Source organism: Vollenhovia emeryi, unplaced genomic scaffold, assembly GCF_000949405.1.
Source record: "Vollenhovia emeryi isolate VEMERY1.0 unplaced genomic scaffold, V.emery_V1.0 DF939141.1, whole genome shotgun sequence".
NCBI classification, from domain to species: domain Eukaryota; kingdom Metazoa; phylum Arthropoda; class Insecta; order Hymenoptera; family Formicidae; genus Vollenhovia; species Vollenhovia emeryi.
Genome location: NW_011967225.1, coordinates 1547121 through 1568600, shown reverse-complemented (window position 1 = coordinate 1568600; position 21480 = coordinate 1547121). Strand labels below are relative to the sequence as shown.

Below are 21480 nucleotides of genomic sequence, written 5' to 3'. Positions count from 1 at the left end.
GCGAGTGGGAGCGAGAGAAAGAGACGGAGGGAGCGGGAGCGAGCGCGTGGGAGGGGAAAACGAGTCGCCGCGGCTGGTAAATCGTGTACCAGTCGGTCCACCTCGTCTCCGAAGTTCGCCACGGCGAGCCGAGATACGTCGCCGCGGCGCGACCGCTCATTGGTCGATAACGCCGCGGACGTCAGCCGGCGGCCGGCCAATCGCGGCGCGGCGGCGCCCGCGCGCCATCTCGCGCCGCTCGTTGCCGGCTCGTCGCTGGCTGGCGGCGCGACGCAGTCGCTGTCCCCCCCCTCCCCGCCCGCCTCGCGCGGCGCGGCGCGGCGCGGCGCGCCGTCGCCGGCCGTTCCCGTGGCTGCTCGGAGCGACTTCGCCCGCGCCGACGAGAGGAACGGAGGCGGCCGCGCGAGACTGTTCGCGATTTTCCATCGCGCCGGCACGAACCGAGATCCGCGCGCTTTTCTCTTTTCCTCCTTCTCTTTTTTCACGCCGTTTCTTATCAATCACTTATGTCGATCGTACCTTGGCTCGACCGGGGTCCCTCGTCGCTCGTTCGTTCTCTACGGTGCGACCATGGTATAATTAGTATGCCCACTCTCTGTCGGTCCTTTGATCTTTTCGGTTTCGATCGTGGTATTCCGCCATGTTTTTGGTATAACGTTTTGTCACACTGATTTCATACTACCACATATACTTATTGGCTCCACCAAAATAATGGCGGATGCGCAGAAAGGATCGACGCGAGACAAAACAAATGACAGAGTGGGCATACTAGTTATGCGTGGCTTACAATGAAAGTCGCAGAGTCGTAGTCGTAAGAATAATCGTCTGCGATTGGTCAATTCCGTCAGACACGTAAGAATTGACCAATCATAGTCGACTATTCTTACGACTACGACGTTACGACTTCTGTGTAGACGAGGCTTCATTCTATGGTGCGATCGAGTTTCGGATTTCTACACGGAAAGAGTCGCCGTTAGCGTCGCCACTCGTTCCTTACAGTTTGATCACTTATGAAATCTTGTTCAGTTTGATGCTAATAAAATCGGGGCACAACAGAATTTCCTCCTAAAACTTATCCCGAGGATCATGTAATCGTGAAACGACTCGGCATTTGGAAGAATTTACGAGTTTAAAAAAGTTTTTTTTACCATACCCATTTTACTAGTAAAATGTATGGTAAAATTTCGACAACCTCTCGCAAGGTTTTTCAAAATGCCATTTTGTCCCACGTGATTTTTCGGGTAAATTTTAAGAGAAACTTTTCTCCGTGTACACGCGTTAGTAGAAGAAACCATGAAAGTTACGAGAGACGAAATGCGCGTTAACGTTTAACATCTAAGTTTTCGTCGTAAATCGTGCGCAATTTTTCTATCGCAGCGCAAACGTGATACAAGAGAAACAAACTAGAGGAAGCGTTTGTCTCCTCGAATCCTTCGACAAAAAATTGCCAATGTAGGACGCGCGATAGATCAATAAAAAAAAAATACTCGGGCAGACGGCATCAAATCGTACGTCATAGCTTGTACTTTCCGCTCAACAACCACGGAAATCCTTACTAAAGCTTGGAGACGACGAAAGGCACGCGGTTGAGAGCAACTCGGAGAAATTGCATACCGACGTAACCATGGTGCAAAGATACAAGGTGAAACATTGCGCATGTAACCAATTTTGGGGGCAAATTGTTCATTGGTTCTTCCTGCAGTCAACCGCAACGATTTGCAGTTTGAAGGTCGGGGCAAATTTCTGATTGGCCAATTCGGTAGTTTGGGCCACTTCCGATTGGCCGACACTGCGCATCCACCAGATTGCTTCACCTTGTGTCTTCACACCATGGGCGTATCGATCTCGGAATTTCCGATCGCCGCGAGGATCGGCATCGCGCGTTCGACACGCGATAAACAACCCGCGATCTCCCGGCAATCGTCTCGAATGCAATTTGCAATCTCGCGACGCGCGCGAGCGTTAAAGGATGATTAAGTCCTCTCACGGCGTGGCGCGAGGCGCAAAGTGCGAGAGCGCCCCCCGTACCCCGATGCCACGGCGAAGAAAAACACTCAGCGTATTGCGAAAAAGAGGCGATTACGAAACGGAGTTAACAACGAGATTACGAGCGCGTTACGTCGCACGCGCGCCGGCAGGAAGAAAACGCCCGCCGCGTGCCCCGACGGAAGGAGGAAACGAATAGAAAAAACCGTAGGGGGGGGAAGGGGAGAGGGCGAGGGAACGCCGCCGTTTAAACGCCGCGCATTGGCGTCAGTCGATGCGCGATTCGAACCGGCGCGGAGAGGCCGCGTGTTTACGCAAACCGTATAGCATCCTTACACTTTATTAATATTTCGCCCGCCAGAAATACTCGGCGGTGGTACGGTTCAAGAATCGACCTGCGTTTTATACGGAGCTCGGCGCATTACAAAGTGTGTATGCGCGCCTCGGAGTCGACGAAAATAACAATTGTGTTATAGACCGTGCGGCCGTACGCGAGCGAGCCGCCCCGAGTCATGCACCGCGGTATGCGAGCGCGCGAGTCTATTTAAGGCGTTATCCGCGCTTCCGCTCGATTTCCGCGTAACATTGCGCGAGAGGCGCCGTCCCCCTTTTTCTTTGTTTCCGCGACGGTGTTGTGTCCGGCCGAGCGCCGGGCGCGCACGGGGAGGCTGGAGACGGGACCGACGGGCGCGAGACGGAATCGGACTTTGGGACGTTCCTCGTTGATCCGCGCGCCTCGACTTTGTATTTTCGTGCTCGCTTACGTTGACGCGCGCGCGGCATCTGCGACAGCCGCGGGTAACGCATGGGCGGGAAAGTGAATCGTTTACTTGGGCGAAATTCCAGTTCGCGGATCAGTTAAATTGGCAAGGATCTAAGTTGCGGCGCGTCGATCCCATCAAAGTGTCCCCTGAAGATATATACGGGGAGAGTTTTCCTTTACAATTTATCCCGCAAATTAGATGATCGTGGGACAACGCGACATTTCGAAGAATTTTATGAAGGTTTTTGGAAATTTTACCATACATTTCACTAGTACCAATTGCAATTAGTATACATTTTACTAGTAAAATGTACGGTAAAATTTCAATAAAAGCTCTCAAGGTTCTTCAAAATGCCATGTGGTCCCACGATCGCATGATTTTCAGGATAATTTGTAAGAGAAAATTTCCTCCGTGTGCCATAATTGCGACGAACACTAATTTTTGGCAGCGTTTCTCAAGCCGGAGGTGATTATATCACGCGCGAAATAATAATTCTATAAAATTTAATTTAATACATTGATGAAATTCCTCAGTGGTCGAATTGGTGAAACGCCCGCCTAGAGGGTAGAAAGATCCAGGCTCAAACCCTGGCTGAGGAAATATTTTTCGCAATAAAAAAAATAAAAAAATTATTTGGACACTAACATCCTGTCATGGCTCTTAGTCCCATATTCCTTTCTGTTAATTAATAAAATTACTTATACGAATCTTTCTTTAACTGAGCGAAGCACCCGCGCTCTACTTTTTGGGTCTTTACAGAGGGAGATCGTAAGGTATCAATTTTACTCTTTTACATTTTGTAGGGACGTGGGGCTAAAGAGGTTGAGAAACGCTGACCTATAGAATACAGAGAGAGACTAAACGATTCGTAAAACTGGTCTGAATGATAAGCGAATGTCAACTGCGATTTTCTGTACCATTTGCGGAAAATCCTAAAGCAGGGATACGCGACTGGCCCGTAGGCCTTCGAGACTTTCCAATCCGACCCGCGACGTCCAAGCTTGACCCACAGAAAAAATTAAGAGCAAGCCGAACTACTAGCGCAAAATTTGTTAGTGTTCCCTGTTTAACCTTTAACGGTCACACCTCCGTACAATTTCACAACGGTCACTGGGGGTTGGCGACCCCAACGACTTAAACGATTACTGCGCCTGCAGCTTTCACTCTTTTGAATTAAAAAAAAAATAGTGGGATATTTTTCAATCTATCAAACACAAGGTTCAGTAATTGTTTTTTGAAAATTTAAATTTTATAATATTGAAAAAAATACAAATGTTAAGACCCGCGAGAAATAACATTTTTTACTTAAAAAGCCACATCTCTTGTAATTTTTAATATTTTTCAAAACTTGAGGGTTATATTCTTCAAATATACTAATTCGGCCAAAACATTGCTTTGATAGTGCGCGTTTGAAAAAGCATATTCATTCGGGAGGACGAAGTTGATAATTTTTTAATACAAAAATGCAGTGAATCGTCAAGAAGAGATATATTTATTCGATTATAAAAGAATACTTTTGGCGTTTAATATTTAAGGTTGACAATTCGTTGGGGTCACCGGGTGCCCTAGTAGCCGTTAAGGGTTAATACAAAGAAGGCAAAAAGTGTACGTTCCAGACACAAGTTCGAACTTTACACTTGGCCCGCCAAGAAATCAAGTTACATTTCCCTGCCCTAAAGGGACAGACGAAGTGACCGCGCGCGCGAGCGAGCGATCATTTGTCGATCGCCGACGGCGCGGGGAGAAAGAACGGGCGATCCGGAATCGCGGCCGCTGACAGTTTTCGAGAGCGCGCGATCGACATTCGAAATCGATGTCCCGATTTCCACCGGATGCATCCGAAATTGACTTGCTTAGGCGATATCGAGTGTCGCGGCAGCACGTCAGTCGGAGTCGCCGACACCCCGCGGTCCATCCGTCGAGAAGCGTGGACGGCCGATAGCGCGACACTTGAAATCCGCCCTGACAAATATATCAAATCGCCGCGAAAATAGCCGCGCGTACGTTTCCGCGGCCAGATTTTACGACACGTCATTAAATATTTCGGAATTGCGCGCTCGCGGACCTCGGGAATGCCTTATATTTTTTTTTCTCACGGACTAAAACCAGGCCGAGATCGATATAGCAAAATACGAAAATAATAGAATTACGGACTAGTGGAGTACTAGAACAGTAGAATGTCGGACTATCGACATAATAGAGCAACCTCAACCGACCCCCCCCCCCCCGCCCTTCCACCGTAGATACAAATTCGTCCTCGTGGAAATCCGGGATATCAATAAAGTAACATGAGTAATCCTTTGTCGAAGGACGCAAATTTGCCCGTATATAAAAGCAGCGTTATCGTACATTTCGCCGACGACACAGCGGTCCTATACGCGGAATTATTTATAAGAGCCGCCGCGGGGGGATCGTGACACGCGGCCGTGCCGCGAGAACTATCGTCGCACGGCGAGCCCGGTTTTAGGCCCCGACGCGGCCCGTGCACAACTGTTGCACCGGCCTGGGATCGTACAATAAGACGTAAGATCTACGAGGCGGAGGGCATATTCGTGTCGGATATTCACCGACGTAAAAAGCTCGCGCGGGAGCCGCGCGGTGCCTGTCGATATTTAACGAATTATCGCCGGTACGGGGGTAAATATAAATCTACTCCAGGTCGGATCGTAATGTATTATGCATGAGCTGCAATGTAGCTGTACCCTTACAGAGGTTGGACAACCTAACCCGTCGAGAAAGAGAGAGAGAGAGCAGAGAGAGAGAGAGAGAGAGAGAGAGAGAGAGAGAGAAACTGAGAGGAGAGAGCACAGGCGAGTGCTCGATATGTCCTGGCCTATCGATCTCGTGCCGAGCGAGCGCGAGAAGACACGAGAAACGGAAGACGGATAAGTAATTAATAAGCCTAAAACGGGTCCGCGGTCGACGATGATTGTTCGGAGGTGCACTCGGATACGCAACGGCAACTGCGTAGTGGGCAAACGAGGTCGGCGGGCTACTCGGTAGGGATTTTTTATTTATCATTAATTATTATTTCTCTCCTTATCGGAATCGCGCACGCGATCGTCGATGGCTCGAAAATTCTTGCGAAAATCAACGGTTTTGATTGGCCGGATCGACCGTTTGAAAGTAATACTTCCGTCTAAATATATATTATCGTGTCTTAATTCAGACAATATCTCTATTATCCTAAAATTATTTAATCGAGACCGAAATACGGCGAGGCAGTTACCCGGGGATAATTCGTTTCTCTGTCTATATTAATTCTGTTTATATCTGCCTTTCTTTTTCCCTCGCCGTGGATACGGAAATATCTCGGTGGCTGCTCGTACCGCGAGCGATCCGTTAATTATACGCGCGACAATTACGTCCGCATAATTGTATGTAACCGATCCTCTCCAAAAAGCTGTGAACACGTCTCCGCTAGATTTCTGAGAATCTTCGTATCCGGAGCCCCGACGTTTCTTCTCCCGCGGGGCGCAGGGGCCGAGGTGGCGGAAAAATTCACAGCGTCGTTCCCAGCGTGGGATATGTGTAACGGCTCGGGCGCGCCGCATAAAATATCGAAAAAGAGCCGTCAGACAGGCGGTACTCGGGCGAGCGCAGGGATATTTAATTAAGCGGCATAAGCTATGCATGGCCGTCGTGCGAGATGGAGCGAACCGATGCGACGCGCCGCGCCGGACGGATCGACTGCTGCACGTTCCTCACGGTGACACTTTCGCGGGGGAAAATATGCCTATCCATTCAGCTCGAAATGACAAATTAACGGCGAGGCGCGGATAACGGGCGAGTAACTCGGTTACAGGGCGTATTCGCGAGGAGCCACGTGAAAAGTAACGTCGCTTCGCCTCCGCCAGCCCCGGTCGACCGATATAGATCGGCAATTCCTCCTCGGATCCCGCGAGAAGTCGGCGTTACATTATTTCAGCGTAACATTACTATCTTGATGTATCCATTGCCACCGAGGTCGCGGCGGAAAATGCCGTGGAAGACAGAAACAGAGCGTCGTCACCTGTCTACCTCATTTTCGAACGTCGCTTTTTAAAAATTTGCACGAGAGAGAGAGAGAGAGAGAGAGACGCGAAGCAAATCGCGCTTGAAATCGTGCCCTGCTATCGAGACCGATTTAATTCCGCGACCGTCCCCGATGCGCGATCGAGAGTCGCGCGGTAAAAGTATGAATTACGAAAATAAACCGCGAACCTCGCACAAAAAGATTTATCCGCGAGCTGAATTGATCGTGCATTTCACGTATCAAATATAACAAGTTTCTATTTGCAAGGAAAAGAAAAACACACGCTTCTCGGCCTATAACACTGTCAACCTAGCGCAGAGAGTCGATAAGGCACGGTTAATTTAGTGCGGATATTCATCTGTTATTTATACTTTCTAATTGTTGTAAATTTCCGCCTGTCCAACGTTAGAGCCACGAGATACTTGTTGCTAACAAACGCCGCGCGTTCTGTTTCCTCCCTCGGTCGCTCTTGTTTCGAATGTAACGCGAGCCCTTTTTTTCGGCGTTAAAATCGTGACGTAGAAAGGGCCGGGAATGTGGGCGAGGAGGAAATTCCCGGGGGACGCAGAAAGAGAGCACGCGGAAAGAGGGAAAGGAGGAGGAAAAAGGGGACGAGAGATGGGAAAAGAGAAAGCGTAGAAAACCAGGTAGAGATGATGGGCGCGGATACCTTTTAGCACTGTAAAAGGGACGCCGGGCCCTCGTGATCTCCTTTTGCTCGACGGTGCGAAGGAAAAACAATGAACGTAACAAATACCTTCCGACCGGCGGGATCGATAACAATATCGGGGCGATATGTTATAGTCGCATCCCTCTCTCGCTATTCCCTTCTTCACCATCCTGCACCACCAGTCTCTCCTCTCTCTCTCTCGCGCACACATATGTATATACATATATATATGTATATATATGTGTATATATATACATCTGTCTCCTCGTTTCTGTTTCCATCTCTCTCTTGCTCTCGTCGTCAAACTCGCACGGCAGCGGCAACCGACGGTAGCAATGATATTAAATTCTTCAGGAAAATCTAGGAAAGTCCATCTTCATTATCGGATGAACCGCGCTTAACCGTGTGACCTGGTCGATCGAGCGCCGAATCGAAAATAGCAGCGCATCGAAAATGATAGGGAGCGAGACAGTTCGCGAAACGAAAATAGACGTTGGACAACGGAGGTTTTTAAAATTCAGAGCTGCAAAACAATTATCCGTTATACCTCGGCGATCGCTGCTTGCGGAATCGATCGACGTGCGCCTGCCGGTAATCCGCGTGACGTTATCAATTAGCGTACAATCATTTTTGTCTTGATATAATAGACTTTCTGTAATGCCAATAATTTCCACAACTTAACATAATTTAAAGGATCGGAAAATTATAATTAATCTCGGAGATCCACGAAATCTAAATTATATTCATCCGATAAAACTTACCCGATAAATTATACTCGTCCAACGAAAATTATTTTATAAAAATTAATTGTCTCGCAGATATAAATGATATTTTTAGATTTTTTGGATTTTCAGATCAATGCTTTATTAAAACTCGCTGAATTTTTTTTGCTTACGATTAATTATACATAACACTTTGCGGAATATTGATGAGTCTGGAGCTAAAATAAAATTTCCGATTTCTATTCATGCACTTTGCAAATACACCGTTTCAAATGAAAGCCTCTCAATCTCGTTTTCATTATTAATTCTAATAATATAACTCTTCGAAAAGTCGCGGGACAATAGAGATCAAGCTTATAAAATAGAGTAAATCGCCTGTCATCAGAAAGTTGTTCCTGCCATCTATCCAGATGAGAAATTTCGTTATTGTCAGGTAGATTTCTTGCCAATTAACGCTTCTGAGAAGGTTATCTTCGAACGAACAAAAGAAAATTATTAGCGATTAGCGAAAGATAGCATGAAGTACTTAGAAAGAAGTAAATTCAATTAAGAAAAATTATATATATATAAAAAAAGGGTCAATAGCCCAATGTTAGACGCTCCGCTACCAATTAAATGTGCCCTAGATCTAAGACTAAAATTAATCCTAAAGTTAATTTTCTGGTAACCAATTATACAGTCCGCTTTAAGAGGAAAATCGAGTCGCGAATCGTCATTGTTATCGCGGTATTTTCGCCGTGCAGGGTAGCGAACTGCGGATCGAAATCGATAAAAATTCGGGGGAACGCGGCACATGTCCCTGTTACAGTTACAACAGAGACGATCACCGCGCTTAATTGTGACAGTGGCAGCCACGATTGGCGTGTGGGGGCACTTCTATGTATAACACGCGAAAATTGGGACCACGGAAATATATTCGGCGGTTTCAATCCGGACTTCAAACACCGACTTATTCGAATATATCGCGGGCTCCTAATATATTTCCAAACTGTCTCAGGTGTAGCTTAGATGGAAAATGGATCTCGCGGATAATTCAATAAAGTGTAATTTTTAAACAGCACAAACGGGGTCATCGCCAACCAGGAGGGTATATTTCCAAGAAAAGATATTTTGAGAAAAAGGGATTGTAAGCCGAGCGAAACGTACGGGGCTGACGGCAATTACTTAAATCCGAGGGGTGAAGGGAGAAAGAAAACGAACGGGAATGGATGCGGCGTGTGATATATTATGATGTATCTTACATTATATCGTAGATTCGACGATAATTTTCACGAAAAGCAATCAATCTTAAATCTTCGATATAAAAATTGAAGCCGCAAAGCCAAATCTTATCACAATACAAAAGAAAATTATTCGCGGAGACCCGGCGCATGTGCGGTCTAGGTCTTTCTTTCCTACAAAAAAAAGAATAATACTTATTGGCGTGCACGTAATACGCCGAAAATCCATGCGTCTAAACGAACGCGATCAGTTAATATCCTTCAGTACCTAATCGTCAAACGCACGTGACGCGAGCGAAAGCGAGGATTCCGAATTTAACGAGGTCGCACGAGGCGCAACTCGCTCAAATATGCCCGAGGACTTGGCCGGAAAAGGCTTGCGCCCGCGGTTGGATCTAGGGGTTTGTCCCAGAGCTCTCCTTCCGGAGGAGCAAAGAAACTTGGACTTCCCGTGGAAGAGAAGTAGATTTCGAAGGCGCTCGTTCGTGCCCGAACGAAAATACCAGGTGGCGACCATACCTCGTATTACCCGTTCGAGCTGCAACACTAACGAACGATCTCTCGTATCTCTCTCTTTGACCCCCCCCTCTCTCTCTCTTTCTCTCTCTCTCTCTCTCTCTCACTCATCGCGCGACACTCCGACTCAAGACAGGCGTCTGTTGCCATACCGGATATCCGCTCACCCTGCCTGCCGTTCGTCCCGACATCTCGAAGGGACATCTTGCTTCTAGGAGAGGAGCAACGGCGGAAGGCTGAGAGGAGTTTGTCGAGGGTAACGAAGGGAGTTTTAACGAAACGATATATACGTATACGTAGGCGGGATGTTCACATATTGCCGGTAACGCGAGAACGTGTCGCTTTAAAGCCAGTATGTCTGCCTACGTTTAACCCTTCATTGCGTTTTACGCGATAGCACCCAGTGGATACTGGTGCGAATCAAAGAGTGATCGATTTTCTCGATTAACTTCCATCCCATCGTGTCGCGACAAAAATAGAAACGACAGACGCTACTAAATATACATATCATATAAATATTCGTAAATTTTAACACGTCGCGCAAGAATCGTATTTGTCATATTTAACGAGAAGTTTCAATCACGAGGGTATCTGGAGGGTGATACCTCGGAGAGAAATTATTTGCGAGTAGCTCTTTTCCGAAAAGAATTTGAAGAAATTTCGAAGAGAAATGATATAAAACCGACGTGGTCCCGTGCTATGCTTTTTTTTTCGTATATATTGACGGACAATGTACTCTTACTCGGCTTTATTTGAGTAACTCAAATGATATTTCGATGTGAAAGGTATGACAGGTATGAAGTCATATCGCGAACCAGCTGGGGAATGAGAAAAATCGCGAGACAGAACGAGGTAACGACTATAAATGATGTGACATTATGCATGGAGCGTACGAGCTGCCGCTGCGTCAACTGTTAACTGTTAAACTGAATAGGAATTGATATATTTTAGCGGCACGGAGATAAAAGCGGTTGCGGGATAAAACCTGGCGCTTTACATGAGTCAGCGAAGAAATTTTATTCGCGGCGCGAGATTACGCGAATAATTAACGCTAATCTCTTGGGGTTTACTTTCTTCGGTCGACCTTCGAACGAGCAACGTTTCAATCCACGTGACATTTTTACTATGGCGTTCAATCGTAACAAAAAACGCGGCATGCTCACTTAAGTAATCGAACAAGCAGTTATATGAAAAGAAGCAGGCGCAAACTTAATGCAGAGACGCATGAGGCGTGAGCGATCCTGCGAGTACTAAACGGATAAAGCGATTTAATTTAACGCGCTTTAATCCACGTGGTATTTCTGCCTCGCATTCAATCGTAACAAAAACGCGTTACGCTCGTTAAGTAATCAAACACGCAGTTATATGGAAAACGGAAATGGACGCAAACTTAACGTAAAAATATATGACGCGTGAGTGATGGGGCGCGAGTGCTGAGAGGATAACGCGATTTAATTCCATGCGTTTTGACCCACGTGGCATCTCCATTTCGCGCTTAACCCTTTGAAGCATACATTTTGCTATTGAACCATTTTTTTGTGAAACTTTGTACACGAGGGTTTTTGGGGTCGCTGAGTACGAATCCCTTGTCAGATTTTCATAATTAAAAATGACGGATTCAAGATGGCGGAATTAAAAACTTAAAGGAATAACGTCATTCAACTGTAATTCAGTTATGCTAAGAAACATTATTTAGATATCATTAGGACCCACGGAATCTAAATTCCAGTTGAAAATTCTTATAGAATATGAAAAATAGCGCGCGCGAAATGGCGGATGCAAAATTGAAATTTGTTCACTTCTTAGAATTTACTCGTTCTTAGCACTACCCAGAGCTAACGACGCGGACGTGACGAGTCCCTAAATACCGTAATCAAACGAAAATGCTGAAAAACTTGAAAACTTAAAAATTCACGTACTTTGCATCCGCCATTATGGGTCGGCCGTTTTTAATTTTGAAAATCTGACATCAGATTCGTAATGAGCGACCCCGAAAACCCCTTTGTACAAAGTTTTCAAGAAGTAATCTTAAAAAACTTGGTCAGTAACGAATTTCTCCGAAAAACTGCTGTTTTTTTCATATTTGTTTGTAAAACTTTTACAACAAATATTAAAGACTACGCAACTCTTTTTTTATGTTCTTTTATTGTTAAGATATCCAAAAAAATGCAAAAAAAACCCCGACCTAAATGCGTTAACCAGAAATTAAATGGCCAAAAAGTGAAGACATTGAGGTGGTAACGTGGGTTACCAGCATGCTTCAAAGGGTTAATCGTAACGAAGACGCGCTGTGATCGCTGTGATAGCAAATCGAACACGCAGTTATGTGGGCAAAAAATAGATGCAGAAATATATGACGCGTGAGTGATACCGCGGGTACCAAAAAGGATAGCGCGATTTAATGTCACGTTTAACGTGTTCCACGTGCGACACTTCCATTTCGCGTAGCAGAAACGCGCCATAATCACTCGAGCAATCGAACACAAAGCTACATGGGAAAGAAGTAGATGCAAATCTAACGCGCAAATACATGACCGTAAGTGCTAAAAGGATAACGCGATTTAACGGACGAGTGCGTTGATCATTGATTATTCGCTTTATCCGCCTACACGCTTATTTGATATTTCGATGAGAGGATTATGAAAATTCCCATGTACCACTGGAGCAATAGCGTAATATTGTGGAGTTATTAAAATGTTTCGGCAGCGTACTATATTAATAACTCCCGCTAACGAGGGTATTAATTAAATGGAAGTCCATCAGATTATCAATTAAATCATCGCCCGTTATATCGTCTAAGAGAATGAAGAAACTTTCAAAATGTGCCATGTATTACCGCGATACGCGCTAAATATGCACGATAAAAATGCGTAGGGAAATCTCACCGGCGACAAAAAGTGCTTTTATATAACTTAATGATGTAATTCAGTCCACGTCAGTTATGCTAATTGTACAATTCTTCCATCGAGAACGAGTTTATTGGTAAATTGATGATAATCGAATCGTATGCCGATTACGCGTACGGGTTTACATACACAGAAAACTTCAAAGCGACTCTCGCGTGGATCGCAGAGATTTCAATGAAAACGCCCTAAAAAAAAACATCGATCGAAGGGCCAATAAATCTTTTAGGAAGAGAATCCGTCTTTCGGATCCTAATATAGATCAATCTGTGGGATGTGGACCTAAGTTCCATCTCTGCCCTCAATCCTTCAGAGCTATCGTTTCGCAAGCGGCTTTCGAATCGTGTTTCGGACCGAAAGCTCCCGTCAGGGTCTCGCGGTGCAAAGGCACCGCGCGTCCGTCGGCCATTCGGCCGCGTCGCGACGCGACGCGCACTTGGCACGACGTCAAGAGAAAAGGAGCGAGACCGGGCGGAGCTTTTCGCGGCGGGGTGAGGACCGGCCCCCGGCGCGATCATGAAAGCCGAGGACCGCTGAAATATGATTTACGACGATACAGCTATCAGTCACCATAAACGAGGAGTACTCCGCCAGTCGCGGGCGAGGGCGGCGGGAGGAACCGGGGAAGAAGGCAAGAAAGGAGGCACGAAAGGAGGAAAGAAGGAGAAAACGAGAAAGCAGGGGGGGAAAAAAAGGAAAAACTCAGACGAGACGTTCGTCATGGAGTCCGAGTGCGCTATCGATCGCGCCTCTATCTATCCGCGAGTTCGCGCGAGCCGTAAATAGACGTCGCGCGGATTTTCGAGTCATCACTCTTCATTTTGCGCGGCGCTCGAAAGCTCCGCTCGCAAACCGCGCGCATTTAAATCGCGTGCCCGCCGCGCGATGTCAATGAAACGCGTCAGATTCAATTAGGCGTGATATCAGTTCGGAAACTTCCCCGACCGACCGACCGGAGCTGACCCGCGGCTCGTTGTGTTCATTAGCATTTGGTCGCCGGGTTATGTAAAATGCCACGGAAATATCGTTGACGCGTCGCGGATGCGCTTCCGCGCTGCGGAATAATATTGGGGAAAAATCAACGCTCAGCGCGAAATCGGTCGTAACTCAGCGAACCGTCAGTGGATCCCATTAAGGGAATAATATATGTCTTCAATTTTCCGCGCGAAAAATCGTTGACGCGATAACGATATTCGCATGACGAAGGGCGGTTAAACGTATCGCGTCCATTGCTTTTCCTGTAAACTTCGTAATTGGGAAACTCGCGACGAATGTCTCTTTAGTGCCTCTTATGTGAATGATCCTCTCGAGACGATCGAGTTCGAGGAACATCGTAATATTATATAAGGGTCGCAGCGATACGCCGCTATCTGCGAGTTCCATGAATCCATTTATGGAAACTTGAGCTTTTCTACGATGTAACGCCGCTCGCGACTCGTAAGCATTACCGGTGGACTTTAAGCGAGAGCTACGGTTCTCCGAAAAGCAACCAATTAGCGATGTTCGTCCGCTCGATTTTCCATCGGCACGCTCTCCGTGTGCAAACGCGAGGTGCGCTATAACGTGACGAAAGATGTAAAAAAATTATTAACTTGGATGTCGGAGGCTTCGTTGTGCAATGCGTCTTCGCGTCGACGTTAGAAAACAGAACACTGTTCTCTAACGTTTCCTAACTTTCTGTTTTCTAACGTTGACGCGAAGACACATTGAACAATGAAACTTCTGACTACCAGTTTAATTTTACATCTCCATCTTGACGAATCTTACATTTGTAGGCACTCTTGTAAGTTTGTTACCTGAAGAGGGCCAGTGTTACTGTCCGAAATGTCGTATTTTATTGTAATAAAGAATCGCCAGCAAGGTCGGTTCCACAATAATTTTATGTAAAATTCGTTGATATCTAGATACCCGATTTTTATTTCATAAATCAGTTGCATCTGTACGTAACAATCAACCAATCACCCAAAACACTTCTAAGAAAAAAAAGTTACTTCCAACCCCGGTCTCCTCTACAGCAAGATTGCGCAAAGATGAGTTAGCTCGCGTTTTAGGCCGATTCTACATTGACCGTGTCGTAGCCTAGCAAGCGTCGAAAATCATAGATTCGACCAATCAGCATTGAATTAGAACTAGTCTACGACCCTTGCGACGCTACGATGCGACTAATGTAGAACCGGCCTTACTTCACGTTAGTAGAGGAAAGTCCTCTGTTAGTAAATTTGTAACGTCCAAGTTCAATCACAAATCTTTTCTCGCAACGATTACACGACCTAATAGTCAATTTTCCACTAAACAGATTTCACTCCAAGAGCAATAAATTCACGGTGGAACCAACAGATGATTCCTATTAATTTAGCAGAAACTCTGCTATTTCATGTTAGGAGCCTATCTCATAGTAAGGGATTTTCCTCTGCTCCTTCACTGCGCGACGAGAGACAAAAATCGCGTTTTGTTCGGGAAGCAGAAGTCGCCCTCGTCGTGAACCATCTGGCCGTCGTTATCGTCTAAGTCGGACGGACGAGCATACAAAAAAGCTTGAACGCTAGCGCTAGGTCGTTTAAGTATACGTCGCATTGTTGTGCAAAGTCGAGCGGTGTGTGAGTCGATAACATATAGGATTACAAGTAAAACGAAGGTGGCAAGGGGAACACGAGATTTCGCACATTGAGTATCGCACTAGATCGTATTTCGCGAAGTGATAGAGATCCCTCTATAGTTGAGACACCGATTGCCGCTGTGTGAAAAAGAATCGAAGGGGACACGGCAACATTGTACAGGACAGAAAGCTAGCAGAGCTGTTAAGGGCCAGTTTCGCAAACATCGGTTGACTGTTAACCGAAGGTTAATTGACTCTCTGTCTCCTCTTAAATAATAAGATGGAAAAAGATAGCGAGCCGACTGAGCTCTGGTTAACGGTTAACGTTTGTGAAACTGGCACCTGCGGCCCGAGTTTTCATTTTCTGGCCAACTGTTAGCCAGAGGTTAGTCTCTGTCCCTTCTCAGATAATAACATAGAAAAAGATGAAGGAGTCGACTAATTTCTGGGTAGTAGTTAACCAGAGAATGAAAAACCAGACCTAAGTATCGCGAGGCTGGGTCGAACTGCTGCTCGTGAGACACGCCGGAGTTTCGTTTTACGCAGGGATAATAATAAACAATTATAGTTGACGAAACGTGGATCGGTGCGCTGAACGTAGCAGGCGCGATGAGGGCACCGGGGCGTGAAAAACACGCGCGAAGAGTATACTTTGGTATTGCGCCTATACACGGCGTCTAATAGCGCATTATAGAATAAAAAAACGGCAAACCAGAAATAAATTGTACGCCCACTAACCGCGTTTTTTTCTTCATTATTAGATAGATAGATAGACAGAGGAGGGCGGGAGGAGCGAGAGAGCTAGGCTAGAATCTAGTCAAGGTAACGGCGGCGATTATCGTAAGAATTTACGTCGATGCTATCCACGGCTGATCCACGGTGGTGCAAAGCGAGGTCGTCACGAAAACGGCGAATACGACAGCGGCCATTAATTCGTAAACGCTCTCTCGCAACGATACAATTAGTAATTCAATTTGTAACAGTCGAGAGAAGAGGGGGGCGATTAACGAGGAAAATCTCAGGAGATTTTTCATCTTATTTTTGCAGAGTAATCGCAACGGCGCTAATCGCCGGTAATTGCAGCCGATTGTAAAAATAAATCAACAAACTGCTGTCGAAAGTAACAGCGACGCGAGAAGACTTTCAACCTTTTTTATAACGAATAAATACGATTCGTGTCAGATGGAATAATTTGACGCGTGAATCATATAGACGTGTTAAATCATGTAAATTGTTTGTCTTTTAACCGCTTGAAACGTTCATAGACTTAATATTGAATAACGTCCCGGTCGTTCCACAAATAAAATTTGAAGATTCAATTTATAATACTGCCATCTAAACATAAAGTTTAGATGGACATTGTATATTCCGTTAAGCGCCGCTAATTGCGAATAGTACAATACAATATTGAAATATCGACAAATATCGGCAATTGGAGAATCATTTATCTTCTATGTCGATTATTTTCTACAATTTCAGCAAAAATAAACTATTCTCTGGTACTGTTAAAAAAAATATAAGAAGCTTTTTACAGAATCAGTAGCCTTCTCCGTGATTAGTATGTTACTCTCATTTTTCCGATTCTCTTTTTCTCGTTCGCGATAATCCTATGAAAGAATTACGACGTATGAGCGCGTTCGCGATACTACAGTCGCACAGGAAATGTTAAACTCGCACACGATTTTCCGCGGCAATTGGAAATTGAATTAAGGACCGTGTGCTAGTAATACGAGGAATTCCTATTACGTGCAGTGCTTTGTTTCGGTTGATATTACTTGGAAGTAAATTAAATTAAACGATGATAGCCACGTGCATATATTCGCAGCGAATATGCATTCGTGAATTTGCTAGTTCGATAGGAATTCGCAATCTGCGGAATTCAACTTTTAATCTCTTCCGCGATCGAATATCTCGAATCCGACGGAGCAGAGATTGCTTTAAATGACTTATTCCGCTCTATCACAGGAAATGATTTAGAGGAAATTATCTGGGGAGGTTTAAATTTTCACGAGCGTAAGTCATATTTAAATAATGCCACAGTTACCCCATTACCTGCGGTATTAGACTTGAAGACACAAGAACCGAAGACGGGAAAAAAAAACGAAAGCCAAGGTGTCGTTAAACTACGAATTACGACGCGCATAAAAAGAAGCGCTGACTTTGATTTTCGCCTTGAAGATAGAGAGGCAAGTTCGATCTCGTAAACTATCGTAGCACGTTACGGTAACGGGTGAGAGATCGCGATTGGATCTGGCAGCCGAGGTCCATCCCGTCTACGACGGCAAAGCCCTCTACGTGAGACTTGACGTCAGCGAGCAGGTTCCACTTCACGGATTCCGAGAACTTACATCGGAACTACATGATGAAGCAACGATTTCATGACATCACAAACTGAGTAGCCGTTACGTCCGAGTAACCTAGTCGTTGCGAACAACAACACCCGCTGCGAACGTGATTCGTCGTGGCGAACGAAGGGAAGACGAAGAAGACGAGGGTGAAGATGATGAAGAAGAAGAAGAAGAGGAGGAAGCAGCCAAGTCGAATCGCCGTCGATCCTAAATGGACGGATCCATTGAAATGAACTACGAATCGTTTGAGAGCCGCGGGATCCTGCTAAATCCTATCGGACGGACGAAAGCGCGCACAGTGCTCGCGGCAAAGCGACTAAAAGCGCGAGTAAGCGGGTACCGATCGCGAGACGCGACGTGTCGTTACGGTTTTAGCGGCGAGGACCGAGCCGCGAGGGAAAGAGAGTAATCTTCACGGGAGAGTAATACGGGCGCACGAGGACGAGGGAGAGAGAGAAAGAGAGGATGAAAACGAATGAGAGGTGGATCGAGAGGCGAGCGAGCCGGCGGGTGTATATTAACAAACCGCGGGAAAAGACACCAAAAATAATTCCCGCGCGCGAAGAAATAAATCCGTGGATACCGGGATGCGCGCAGGGCAAGAAGAGGTGCGCCCGTGGCCGCAGGCAGGGTGGTGCCTAAAAGAAGGTTGACCGGGTGGGTTCTGGGTAGTAAGCTGAATTAGTAAACCGCCATCGGTAGCGAGAGAGCGGGTGTGTATTATAAGAGACGCGGCGAGGCGATCGCCGCGGGTAGTCGCAAAAGTGCCGCGGGCTCGGTTTTCGATCGGCGTCGCGGTTTCTTCTCAAAGGACAAAGAAAACGGAGGGAGAAAGATGAGGCAGGACCAGAGGAAGAAAGGAAGAGAGAGAGGGAGGCGCGTCCCTCGGCAGAGCAACCGCGAAGATGGCGAATTCGCGCACGCTGATGGTATCCGAAAGCCCGCGCGTCTGGCAACTACGAAGACGACGCTGATGACGAGGCGGACGACATCGGCGACCCGGTACGCGAGGAATGGCGGCGGCGACGACGACGATGGTACCGCGAGCGCGGAGAACCGCGAGGCCGCGATGCCGCGACGCGCCGACGGCGATGATGATGATGATGAAGAAGAAGAAGCAAGCGGGCAGCTGCTCAGCAGCGGCAGGCAGGACTTACCTCTGCTGTTTTTAGAACTCCACTCCCAGAACTGCCGCGGGCCGAGCCGAGCCAAAACCAAAATACCACCGATATAGTAGCGCCCCTTTTCCCCGTGGGGTGGAGGGACGCGGCGAGAAGAAGAGATGGAGAGAATGTGGGTGTGTATGTATGTGCGTGTGTATGAGTGATCGGGTGTGTGCGCGCAAGAACGGCCCACCTCTCTTCCGACGACACCCAACCAACGGCGCGAACCTCGACGAGAGCAACGGCGACGAAGACGATGGCTAACCTAACCGACGAACAAGACGATCGCGAACATGACGACGAAGACGAAGACGAAGAAGAAGACGACAACGACGACGACGACGACGACGACGACGATGGCGACGACCGTGAAGACGCGCCGCGACAACGACCATGAGGAGACATCAGGATGGCATCTCGAGCCGCGCCATTATGGCGGTTCCCTCGCTCACAGTTCAAAGAGACCGTGGATTGAAATCAGTACAATCTCGGTGAGTCCACCTTTCGATGTTACAGATACAGGAGAATGTACCTTACAACGAAAAGCGTTACTCTAACATCGGACAAGAGTGAAGTAAGCACGCGACTTGCAAGATCCACTTAAGCGGCGTAAACTATTGGCGCTGAAGTGAATCTCGCGAATTGCACGGGTTGAATTTGCGACAGTGAAAACGAGCCGCGAGACGTTTGTAAACAGTTGAAGAATTTATAGACGCAATTTATAAGGTCTATCTCTAGGTCTACTTACTACACCACGATGTAAAATGATTCTTATCGCTTATCTCAACAGCTTGTTTCTATTGTCACAGATAAGTATACGTAAGCCTTCGTGTATCTATAGCATCGAAACTTCAACTCATCGACATTGTACCGATGTTATTCTGCAACAAATTTGAAAACGACGCAAAGTCGTAGCCTGGATAGCGCGATTATTAATAATGGGGTCACGTCACCTCGCGAGGCTTCGCAGACCACCATCAAGCTAATTGCTTAGTTATTCTCTTCATGTTACCCGCTTGTATACTGTTCAACCTGCTACGAAAAATTCCTAAACTTAATATCACAATTCTTCCCCTGTGACGGTACTCGGAGGCAGGGGATGACACGCAATTTTTTCTGAAAAGAGCATCGTTTACGTTGTATTCTCGCTGCACATGCAAGACGACTGTATTTGCGCGGAGGATCCACGAGAGATCCAAAACTCCCGGGACTGATCGCGGCCTCGAGCGGATCAGCGGGGAGTCCGGCTTGTTTGATCAGGTGCCGCGCTGAATTCCGACGTTTTCAGCGAATCTTCTTCAACGTGTACAGACACAATCCTTGCCAGCGCAAATCCCGATTAAGGTCGTAGAGTTGTGTATGAAATTGAAGTACGAAATTTTTTGTCTTACAGGCGATTAGAATCGTAGGAAAGTCAACGCTGTATAGTCGGCTCTTACATGGTCGGGAAAAGTATCACCAGGAGACACGTCTCCATCGGAAATCGCTTCAGGGAAACCGCGAGAAAACGTATAATAGCCAACATTTTAACGGTATGACGCGAACGTGACGTCATGTCGCGCGTTAACTGAAACGGCATTGGTCTCTGCGTTGATTAGTGCGTTTCTAGAGATACAATGCATCGAAGTCAAGCACAATAGAGAAAAAAAACAATCCCGCTAAGATCGTACGAGTCTTCATTGCATTCTATATCGGAATGCTCGCGCGCGTGCGCGCGTGCACACACGTACAGCTTTTCTGCTGTTTTATAGTCGGGAATATCGTCGATGCCGTTCAATAGAATTTACATTTAATCATCGCCGTGAATCATTAACTAGCCGTAAAAAATCACAAACACGTGCATTAAACACAGACGAAAGTTCGAGGAGCTTCACCTACATCTATAGTGCAATTGCTGTGACAGTTAAATATTTTAACCGCAACTGGATGTCACGTCAGCTACGAATCCTCCGAGAGATCTGAAATCTATTTTTCCTTAACGCAAATTTCATGAGAGATCAACATCCGTCACAAGTCTTTTAATCCCCCAACGGTTGAATATCTTGTCATGTTAAATTAAGTTTCTGCTAAAACGCCAGCTATTTTCGTCTACTGACCTGATAATTTGAGAAAATCTTTAACTTTTTTCCGAATAATTAAATAACAGGCCGACTAATAATTAATAATAATAATACTGAATTCGATGCTTCGAAATTACCGCGGATGCTACTACCGATATCCCCGAAGCCGGTCTTTTTATTACAATTTCAACATCGACAGCCAAGACTCAACATCCGGTACAGATCCGGGCTGCTTCGTATAAATATGAAATTATATCGGCCATCGGTGTACAGGCGATTGAGCATGGACCACACTTCGCAAATCCAGTTTGCGTATCTTCGAAGGGTAATAATTGCAATAATTACGGCGCCGGGGGGGGGAGAATGGGTTTCCAGAGGTGCGGCGTCGTGTCTTCGCTCGACAGCATTGGGAGCCGAAAATGACGGTTAGGGTCATTAAGTGACGGTTAACCAGCGTTAAGCGGCAGGCCAAACTATTTTATTTAACGAAGCCTGGTAGTATAAATTAGATCGCGCG

At 46.3% G+C, this 21480-nt stretch overlaps 2 protein-coding genes across 5 annotated transcripts in view; one reads left to right on the top strand and one right to left on the bottom strand.

The window, feature by feature from the left end:
• Nucleotides 1–21480, bottom strand: part of LOC105567029 (myocyte-specific enhancer factor 2) — an 83290-nt gene that overhangs the window by 33101 nt on the left and 28709 nt on the right. Inside the window, exon 1 of one of the 4 annotated variants that reach the window (XM_012021541.1) lies at nucleotides 18898–18945. The exons of the other annotated variants lie outside the window; for them this stretch is intronic. The gene's annotated coding sequence lies outside the window, so the exon portion shown is untranslated. Of the gene's footprint in view, nucleotides 1–18897; nucleotides 18946–21480 lie in introns of those variants that run through there. 4 annotated transcript variants of the gene reach the window in all.
• LOC105567030 (mono [ADP-ribose] polymerase PARP16) overlaps nucleotides 19336–21480 on the top strand; it is a 39800-nt gene continuing 37655 nt past the window's right edge. Inside the window, exon 1 of the mRNA XM_012021550.1 lies at nucleotides 19336–19394. The gene's annotated coding sequence lies outside the window, so the exon portion shown is untranslated. The remainder of the gene's footprint in view (nucleotides 19395–21480) is intronic.